Source organism: Diabrotica undecimpunctata, chromosome 2 (assembly GCF_040954645.1).
Source record: "Diabrotica undecimpunctata isolate CICGRU chromosome 2, icDiaUnde3, whole genome shotgun sequence".
Classification (NCBI taxonomy): domain Eukaryota; kingdom Metazoa; phylum Arthropoda; class Insecta; order Coleoptera; family Chrysomelidae; genus Diabrotica; species Diabrotica undecimpunctata.
This window is the reverse complement of record NC_092804.1, coordinates 145270670-145281997: the sequence shown is the minus strand read 5'-3', so window position 1 is coordinate 145281997 and position 11328 is coordinate 145270670.

Here is an 11328-nt window from a genome sequence, read left to right as displayed (position 1 = left end):
AAATCCAAGGTGAAATTTTTCTCACGAACTGTTAGATGTAGGAAAACTCCGAGTATGGCAGAAGTACAAGCGGCCAATTTTATGTACGAAACGTCTATTCGCTTTACTCTCGGACCAAAACTGACGCCAATATAGCCGATTAACTAAATTTGATAAAAATCCAAGGGTACCCCCTTGGAAAAAATTTTCCAAATTTTACAAAAAAAAATTTTGTTTAATGTTTTGGTACATGCACTTGGTCCAGCTTATTCCAGATATGTGTTTTTTCTGATCCCTTAACCCCAGTTTGCCGGAAAAGAGAAAAAATCGAATTAAAATATCTAGAGTTTTTTCGAATTTCCGGCAAAACGGTGCATAATTTTTAGTCACATGTTTAGATTTTTTTAATCAGCAATTCACCCTTAGTCGAAATAATTCAAATTTCAAACAAAATATACACTTTTAATTTTCTCGAAATTTTCAGCGAATACATACATCCAAGTGGAAATTTTTCTCACGAACAGTTAGATGTAGGAAAATTCTGAGTATGGCAGAAGAACGAGCGGCCAATTTTATGTAGAAAATGTCCATTCGCTTGACTCTCGGAACAAAATTGACGCCAACATAGCCGGATAACGAAATTGGATAAAAATTCAACGGTCTACAATTTTTTCGATTTTCCGGCCAAACGGTGCATAATTTCTAGCCACATATTTATTTTTTTTTTAACATAAAGTCACCCATAATCTAAATAATTCAAATTTCAAACAAAATATTCACTTTTAATTTTCACGAAATTTTCAGCAAATACAGACATCCAAGTGGAAATTTTTCTCATGAACCGTTAGATGTAGATAAATTCTGAGTATGGCAGAAGAACGAGCGGCCAATTTTATGTAGCAAATGTCCATTCGCTTGACTCTCGGACCAAAATTGACGCCAATATAGCCGATTAACAAAATTTGATAAAAATCCAATGGTCTACAGTTTTTTTTATTTTCCGGCAAAACGGTGCATAATTTCTAGCCACATTTTATTTCTTTTTAAACAGCAAGTCACTCTTAATCGAAATAATTCAAATTTCAAACAAAATATACACTTTTAATTTTCTCGAAATTTTCAGCAAATACATACATCCAAGGTGAAATTTTTCTCTAGAACTGTTAGATGTAGGAAAACTCCGAGTATGGCAGAAGTACAAGCGGCCAATTTTATGTAGGAAACGTCTATTCGCCTTACTCTCGGACCAAAATTGACGCCAATATAGCCGATTAACTAAATTTGATAAAAATCCAAGGGTACCCCCTTGGAAAAAATTTTCCAAATTTTACAAAAAAAAAAATTGTTTAATGTTTTGGTACATGCACTTGGTCCAGCTTATTCCAGATATGTGTTTTTTTCTGATCCTTAACCCCAGTTTGCCGGAAAAGAGAAAAAATGAGATTAAAATATCTACAGTTTTTTCGAATTTCCGGCAAAACGGTGCATAATTTTTAGTCACATGTTTAGATTTTTTTATTCAGCAAGTCACCCTTAATCGAAATAATTCAAATTTCAAACAAAATATACACTTTTAATTTTCTCGCAATTTTCAGCAAATACATACATCCCAGTGGAAATTTTTCTCACGAACAGTTAGATGTAGGAGAACTTCGAGTATGGCAGAAGAACGAGCGGAAAATTTTATGTAGGAAATGTCTATTCGCTTCACTCTCGGACCAAAATTTGATAAAAATCCAAGGGTACCACCCCCTTGGAAATTTTTTTCCAAATTTTACAAAAAAAAAATTTGTTTAATGTTTTAATACATGCACTTGGTCCAGCTTATTCCAGATATGTGTTTTTTTCTGATCCCTTAACCCCAGATTGCTGGAAAAGAGAAAAAATCGAATTAAAAAATCTACAGTTTTTTCGAATTTCCGGCAAAACGGTGCATAATTTTTAGCCACATGATAAGATTTTTTTAATCAGCAAGTCACCCTTAATCGAAATAATTCAAATTTCAAACAAAATATACACTTTTAATTTTCTCGAAATTTTCAGCGAATACATACATCCAAGTGGAAATTTTTCTCACGAACAGTTAGATGTAGGAAAATTCTGAGTATGGCAGAAGAACTAGCGGCCAATTTTATGTAGAAAATGTCCATTCGCTTGACTCTCGGACCAAAATTCACGCCAACATAGCCGGTTAACGAAATTGGATAAAAATCCAACGGTCTACAATTTTTTCGATTTTCCGGCAAAACGGTGCATAATTTATGACCACATATTTATTTTTTTTAAACATAAAAACACCCATAATCGAAATAATTCAAATTTCAAACAAAATATTCACTTTTAATTTTCACGAAATTTTCAGCAAATACAGACATCCAAGTGGAAATTTTTCTCACGAACCGTTAGATCTAGATAAATTCTGAGTATGGCACAAGAACGAGCAGCCAATTTTATGTAGCAAATGTGTATTCGTTTGACTCTCGGACCAAAATTGACGCCAATATAGCCGATTAACAAAATTTGATGAAAATCCAATGGTCTACAGTTTTTTCGATTTTCCGGCGAAACGGTGCATAATTTCTAGCCACGTGTTTAGATTTTTTTATTCAGCAAGTCATCCTTAATCGAAATAATTCAAATTTCAAACAAAATATACACTTTTAATTTTCTCGAAATTTTCGGCGAATACATACATCCAAGTGGAAATTTTTCTCACGAACAGTTAGATATAGGAAAATTCTGAGTATGGCAGAAGAACGAGCGGCCAATTTTATGTAGGGAATGTCCATTCGCTTGACTCTCGGACCAAAATTCACGCCAACATAGCCGATTAACGAAATTGGATAAAAGTCCAATAGTCTACAGTTTTTTCGATTTTCCGGCAAAACGGTGCATAACTTCTAGCCACATGTTATTTCTTTTTAAACAGCAAGTCGCCCTTAATTAAAATAATTCAAATTTCAAACAAAATATTCACTTTTAATTTTCACGAAATTTTCAGCAAATACAGACATCCAAGGTGAAATTTTTCTCATGAACTGTTAGATGTAGGAAAACTCCGAGTATGGCAGAAGAACGAGCGGAAAATTTTATGTAGGAAATGTCTATTCGCTTCACTCTCGGACCAAAATTGACGCCAACATAGCCGGTTAACGAAATTGGATAAAAATCCAACGGTCTACAATTTTTTCGATTTTCCGGCCAAACGGTGCATAATTTCTAGCCACATATTTATTTTTTTTAAACATAAAGTCACCCATAATCGAAATAATTCAAATTTCAAACAAAATATTCACTTTTAATTTTCACGAAATTTTCAGCAAATACAGACATCCAAGTGGAAATTTTTCTCACGAACCGTTAGATCTAGATAAATTCTGAGTATGGCACAAGAACGAGCGGCCAATTTTATGTAGCAAATGTGTATTCGTTTGACTCTCGGACCAAAATTGACGCCAATATAGCCGATTAACAAAATTTGATGAAAATCCAATGGTCTACAGTTTTTTCGATTTTCCGGCGAAACGGTGCATAATTTTTAGCCACGTGTTTAGATTTTTTTATTCAGCAAGTCATCCTTAATCAAAATAATTCAAATTTCAAACAAAATATACACTTTTAATTTTCTCGAAATTTTCGGCGAATACATACATCCAAGTGGAAATTTTTCTCACGAACAGTTAGATATAGGAAAATTCTGAGTATGGCAGAAGAACGAGCGGCCAATTTTATGTAGGGAATGTTCATTCGCTTGACTCTCGGACCAAAATTCACGCCAACATAGCCGATTAACGAAATTGGATAAAAGTCCAATAGTCTACAGTTTTTTCGATTTTCCGGCAAAACGATGCATAACTTCTAGCCACATGTTATTTCTTTTTAAACAGCAAGTCGCCCTTAATTAAAATAATTCAAATTTCAAACAAAATATTCACTTTTAATTTTCACGAAATTTTCAGCAAATACAGACATCCAAGTGGAAATTTTTCTCATGAACCGTTAGATGTAGATAAATTCTGAGTATGGCAGAAGAACGAGCGGCCAATTTTATGTAGCAAATGTGTATTTGTTTGACTCTCGGACCAAAATTGACGCCAATATAGCCGATTAACAAAATTTGATGAAAATCCAATGGTCTACAGTTTTTTCGATTTTCCGGCATAACGGTGCATAATTTCTAGCCACATGTTTAGATTTTTTTAATCAGGAAGTCACCCTTAATCGAAATAATTCAAATTTCAATCAAAATATACACTTTTAATTTTCTCGAAATTTTCAGCGAATACATACATCCAAGTGGTAATTTTTCTCACGAACAGTTAGATATAGGAAAATTCTGAGTATGGCAGAAGAACGAGCGGCCAATTTTATGTAGGGAATGTCCATTCGCTTGACTCTCGGACCAAAATTGACGCCAATATAGCCGATTAACTAAATTTGATAAAAATCCAAGGGTACCCCCTTGGAAAAATTTTTCCAAATTTTACAAAAAAAAATTTTGTTTAATGTTTTGGTACATGCACTTGGTCCAGCTTATTCCAGATATGTGTTTTTTTCTGATCCCTTAACCCCAGTTTGCCGGAAAAGAGAAAAAATCGAATTAAAATATCTACAGTTTTTTCGAATTTCCGGCAAAACGGTGCATAATTTTTAGTCACATGTTTAGATTTTTTTAATCAGCAATTCACCCTTAATCGAAATAATTCAAATTTCAAACAAAATATACACTTTTAATTTTCTCGAAATTTTCAGCGAATACATACATCCAAGTGGAAATTTTTCTCACGAACAGTTAGATGTAGGAAAATTCTGAGTATGGCAGAAGAACGAGCGGCCAATTTTATGTAGGAAATGTCCATTCGCTTGACTCTCGGAACAAAATTGACGCCAACATAGCCGATTAACGAAATTGGATAAAAGTCCAATAGTCTACAGTTTTTTCGATTTTCCGGCAAAACGGTGCATAACTTCTAGCCACATGTTATTTCTTTTTAAACAGCAAGTCGCCCTTAATTAAAATAATTCAAATTTCAAACAAAATATTCACTTTTAATTTTCACGAAATTTTCAGCAAATACAGACATCCAAGGTGAAATTTTTCTCATGAACTGTTAGATGTAGGAAAACTCCGAGTATGGCAGAAGAACGAGCGGAAAATTTTATGTAGGAAATGTCTATTCGCTTCACTCTCGGACCAAAATTGACGCCAACATAGCCGGTTAACGAAATTGGATAAAAATCCAACGGTCTACAATTTTTTCGATTTTCCGGCCAAACGGTGCATAATTTCTAGCCACATATTTATTTTTTTTAAACATAAAGTCACCCATAATCGAAATAATTCAAATTTCAAACAAAATATTCACTTTTAATTTTCACGAAATTTTCAGCAAATACAGACATCCAAGTGGAAATTTTTCTCACGAACCGTTAGATCTAGATAAATTCTGAGTATGGCACAAGAACGAGCGGCCAATTTTATGTAGCAAATGTGTATTCGTTTGACTCTCGGACCAAAATTGACGCCAATATAGCCGATTAACAAAATTTGATGAAAATCCAATGGTCTACAGTTTTTTCGATTTTCCGGCGAAACGGTGCATAATTTTTAGCCACGTGTTTAGATTTTTTTATTCAGCAAGTCATCCTTAATCAAAATAATTCAAATTTCAAACAAAATATACACTTTTAATTTTCTCGAAATTTTCGGCGAATACATACATCCAAGTGGAAATTTTTCTCACGAACAGTTAGATATAGGAAAATTCTGAGTATGGCAGAAGAACGAGCGGCCAATTTTATGTAGGGAATGTTCATTCGCTTGACTCTCGGACCAAAATTCACGCCAACATAGCCGATTAACGAAATTGGATAAAAGTCCAATAGTCTACAGTTTTTTCGATTTTCCGGCAAAACGATGCATAACTTCTAGCCACATGTTATTTCTTTTTAAACAGCAAGTCGCCCTTAATTAAAATAATTCAAATTTCAAACAAAATATTCACTTTTAATTTTCACGAAATTTTCAGCAAATACAGACATCCAAGTGGAAATTTTTCTCATGAACCGTTAGATGTAGATAAATTCTGAGTATGGCAGAAGAACGAGCGGCCAATTTTATGTAGCAAATGTGTATTTGTTTGACTCTCGGACCAAAATTGACGCCAATATAGCCGATTAACAAAATTTGATGAAAATCCAATGGTCTACAGTTTTTTCGATTTTCCGGCATAACGGTGCATAATTTCTAGCCACATGTTTAGATTTTTTTAATCAGGAAGTCACCCTTAATCGAAATAATTCAAATTTCAATCAAAATATACACTTTTAATTTTCTCGAAATTTTCAGCGAATACATACATCCAAGTGGTAATTTTTCTCACGAACAGTTAGATATAGGAAAATTCTGAGTATGGCAGAAGAACGAGCGGCCAATTTTATGTAGGGAATGTCCATTCGCTTGACTCTCGGACCAAAATTGACGCCAATATAGCCGATTAACTAAATTTGATAAAAATCCAAGGGTACCCCCTTGGAAAAATTTTTCCAAATTTTACAAAAAAAAATTTTGTTTAATGTTTTGGTACATGCACTTGGTCCAGCTTATTCCAGATATGTGTTTTTTTCTGATCCCTTAACCCCAGTTTGCCGGAAAAGAGAAAAAATCGAATTAAAATATCTACAGTTTTTTCGAATTTCCGGCAAAACGGTGCATAATTTTTAGTCACATGTTTAGATTTTTTTAATCAGCAATTCACCCTTAATCGAAATAATTCAAATTTCAAACAAAATATACACTTTTAATTTTCTCGAAATTTTCAGCGAATACATACATCCAAGTGGAAATTTTTCTCACGAACAGTTAGATGTAGGAAAATTCTGAGTATGGCAGAAGAACGAGCGGCCAATTTTATGTAGGAAATGTCCATTCGCTTGACTCTCGGAACAAAATTGACGCCAACATAGCCGGATAAAAATCCAACGGTCTACAATTTTTTTCGATTTTCCGGCCAAACGGTGCATAATTTCTAGCCACATATTTATTTTTTTTAAACATAAAGTCACCCATAATCGAAATAATTCAAATTTCAAACAAAATATTCACTTTTAATTTTCACGAAATTTTCAGCAAATACAGACATCCAAGTGGAAATTTTTCTCATGAACCGTTAGATGTAGATAAATTCTGAGTATGGCAGAAGAACGAGCGGCCAATTTTATGTAGCAAATGTGTATTTGTTTGACTCTCGGACCAAAATTGACGCCAATATAGCCGATTAACAAAATTTGATGAAAATCCAATGGTCTACAGTTTTTTCGATTTTCCGGCAAAACGGTGCATAATTTCTAGCCACGTGTTTAGATTTTTTTAATCAGGAAGTCACCCTTAATCGAAATAATTCAAATTTCAAACAAAATATACACTTTTAATTTTCTCGAAATTTTCAGCGAATACATACATCCAAGTGGAAATTTTTCTCACGAACAGTTAGATATAGGAATATTCTGAGTATGGCAGAAGAACGAGCGGCCAATTTTATGTAGGGAATGTCCATTCGCTTGACTCTCGGACCAAAATTGACGCCAATATAGCCGATTAACTAAATTTGATAAAAATCCAAGGGTACCCCCTTGGAAATTTTTTTCCAAATTTTACAAAAAAAAAATTTTTTAATGTTTTAATACATGCACTTGGTCCAGCTTATTCCAGATATGTGTTTTCTTCTGATCCCTTAACCCCAGATTGTCGGAAAAGAGAAAAAATCGAATTTAAAAATCTACAGTTTTTTCGAATTTCCGGCAAAACGGTGCATAATTTTTAGCCACATGATGAGATTTTTTTAATCAGCAAGTCACCCTTAATCGAAATAATTCAAATTTCAAACAAAATATACACTTTTAATTTTCTCGAAATTTTCAGCGAATACATATATCCAAGTGGAAATTTTTCTCACGAACAGTTAGATATAGGAAAATTCTGAGTATGGCAGAAGAACGAGCGGCCAATTTTATGTAGGAAATGTCCATTCGCTTGACTCTCGGACCAAAATTGACGCCAACATAGCCGGTTAACGAAATTGGATAAAAATCCAATGGTCTACAGTTTTTTCGATTTTCCGGCAAAACGGTGCATAATTTTTAGCCAGATGTTTAGATTTTTTTAATCAGCAAGTCACCCTTAATCGAAATAATTCAAATTTCAAACAAAATATACACTTTTAATTTTCTCGCAATTTTCAGCAAATACATACATCCCAGTGGAAATTTTTCTCACGAACAGTTAGATGTAGGAGAACTTCGAGTATGGCAGAAGAACGAGCGGAAAATTTTATGTAGGAAATGTCTATTCGCTTCACTCTCGGACCCAAATTGACGCCAATATAGCCGATTAAATAAATTTTATAAAAATCCAAGGGTACCACCCCCTTGGAAATTTTTTTCCAAATTTTACAAAAAAAAAATTGTTTAATGTTTTAATACATGCACTTGGTCCAGCTTATTCCAGATATGTGTTTTTTTCTGATCCCTTAACCCCAGATTGCCGGAAAAAAGAAAAAATCGAATTAAAAAATCTACAGTTTTTTCGAATTTCCGGCAAAACGGTGCATAATTTTTAGCCACATGATAAGATTTTTTTAATCAGCAAGTCACCCTTAATCGAAATAATTCAAATTTCAAACAAAATATACACTTTTAATTTTCTCGAAATTTTCAGCGAATACATACATCCAAGTGGAAATTTTTCTCACGAACAGTTAGATGTAGGAAAATTCTGAGTATGGCAGAAGAACGAGCGGCCAATTTTATGTAGGAAATGTCCATTCGCTTGACTCTCGGACCAAAATTGACGCAAACATAGCCGATTAACAAAATTTGATAAAAATCCAATGGTCTACAGTTTTTTTGATTTTCCGGCAAAACGGTGCATAATTTCTAGCAACATTTTATTTCTTTTTAAACAGCAAGTCACCCTTAATCGAAATAATTTAAATTTCAAACAAAATATACACTTTTAATTTTCTCGAAATTTTCAGCGAATACATACATCCAAGTGGAAATTTTTCTCACGAACAGTTAGATATAGGAAAATTCTGAGTATGGCAGAAGAACGAGCGGCCAATTTTATGTAGGGAATGTCCATTCGCTTGACTCTCGGACCAAAATTGACGCCAATATAGCCGATTAACTAAATTTGATAAAAATCCAAGGGTACCCCCTTGGAAATTTTTTTCCAAATTTTACAAAAAAAAAATTTTTTAATGTTTTAATACATGCACTTGGTCCAGCTTATTCCAGATATGTGTTTTTTTCTGATCCCTTAACCCCAGATTGTCGGAAAAGAGAAAAAATCGAATTTAAAAATCTACAGTTTTTTCGAATTTCCGGCAAAACGGTGCATAATTTTTAGCCACATGATGAGATTTTTTTAATCAGCAAGTCACCCTTAATCGAAATAATTCAAATTTCAAACAAAATATACACTTTTAATTTTCTCGAAATTTTCAGCGAATACATACATCCAAGTGGAAATTTTTCTCACGAACAGTTAGATGTAGGAAAATTCTGAGTATGGCAGAAGAACGAGCGGCCAATTTTATGTAGGAAATGTCCATTCGCTTGACTCTCGGACCAAAATTGACGCCAACATAGCCGATTAACAAAATTTGATAAAAATCCAATGGTCTACAGTTTTTTTGATTTTCCGGCAAAACGGTGCATAATTTCTAGCCACATTTTATTTCTTTTTAAACAGCAAGTCACCCTTAATCGAAATAATTTAAATTTCAAACAAAATATACACTTTTAATTTTCTCGAAATTTTCAGCGAATACATACATCCAAGTGGAAATTTTTCTCACGAACAGTTAGATATAGGAAAATTCTGAGTATGGCAGAAGAACGAGCGGCCAATTTTATGTAGGGAATGTCCATTCGCTTGACTCTCGGACCAAAATTGACGCCAATATAGCCGATTAACTAAATTTGATAAAAATCCAAGGGTACCCCCTTGGAAATTTTTTTCCAAATTTTACAAAAAAAAATTTTTTTAGTGTTTTAATACATGCACTTGGTCCAGCTTATTCCAGATATGTGTTTTTTTCTGATCCCTTAACCCCAGATTGTCGGAAAAGAGAAAAAATCGAATTTAAAAATCTACAGTTTTTTCGAATTTCCGGCAAAACGGTGCATAATTTTTAGCCACATGATGAGATTTTTTTAATCAGCAAGTCACCCTTAATCGAAAAAATTCAAATTTCAAACAAAATATACACTTTTAATTTTCTCGAAATTTTCAGCGAATACATACATCCAAGTGGAAATTTTTCTCACGAACAGTTAGATGTAGGAAAATTCTGAGTATGGCAGAAGAACGAGCGGCCAATTTTATGTAGGAAATGTCCATTCGCTTGACTCTCGGACCAAAATTGACGCCAACATAGCCGATTAACGAAATTGGATAAAAATCCAATGGTCTACAGTTTTTTCGATTTTCCGGCAAAACGGTGCATAATTTTTAGCCACATGTTTAGATTTTTTTAATCAGCAAGTCACTCTTAATCGAAATAATTCAAATTTCAAACAAAATATACACTTTTAATTTTCTCGAAATTTTCAGCGAATACATACATGCAAGTGGAAATTTTTCTCACGAACAGTTAGATGTAGGAAAATTCTGAGTATGGCAGAAGAACGAGCGGCCAATTTTATGTAGGAAATGTCCATTCGCTTGACTCTCGGACCAAAATTGACGCCAACATAGCCGATTAACGAAATTGGATAAAAATCCAATGGTCTACAGTTTTTTCGATTTTCCGGCAAAACGGTGCATAATTTCTAGCCACATGTTTAGATTTTTTTAATCAGGAAGTCACCCTTAATCGAAATCATTCAAATTTTAAACAAAATATTCCCTTTTAATTTTCACAAAATTTTCAGCAAATACATACATCCAAGGGAAATTTTTCTCACGAACTGTTAGATGTAGGAAAACTCCGAGTATGGCAGAAGAACGAGCGGCCAATTTTATGTAGGAAATGTCTAGGTATTCGCTTGACTCTCTGACCAAAATTGACGCCAATATAGCCGATTAACTAAATTTGATAAAAATCCAAGGGTAGGTACCCCCTTGGAAAAATTTTTCCAAATTTTACAAAAAAAAAAATTTTTTTTAATGTTTTGGTACACGCACTTGGTCCAGATTATTCCAGATATGTGTTTTTTTCTATACCCTTAACGTCAGTTTGCCGGAAAAGAGAAAAAATCGAATTAAAAAATCTACAGTTTTTTCGAATTTCCGGCAAAACGCTGCATAATTTTTAGCCACATGTTTAGATTTTTTTAATCAGC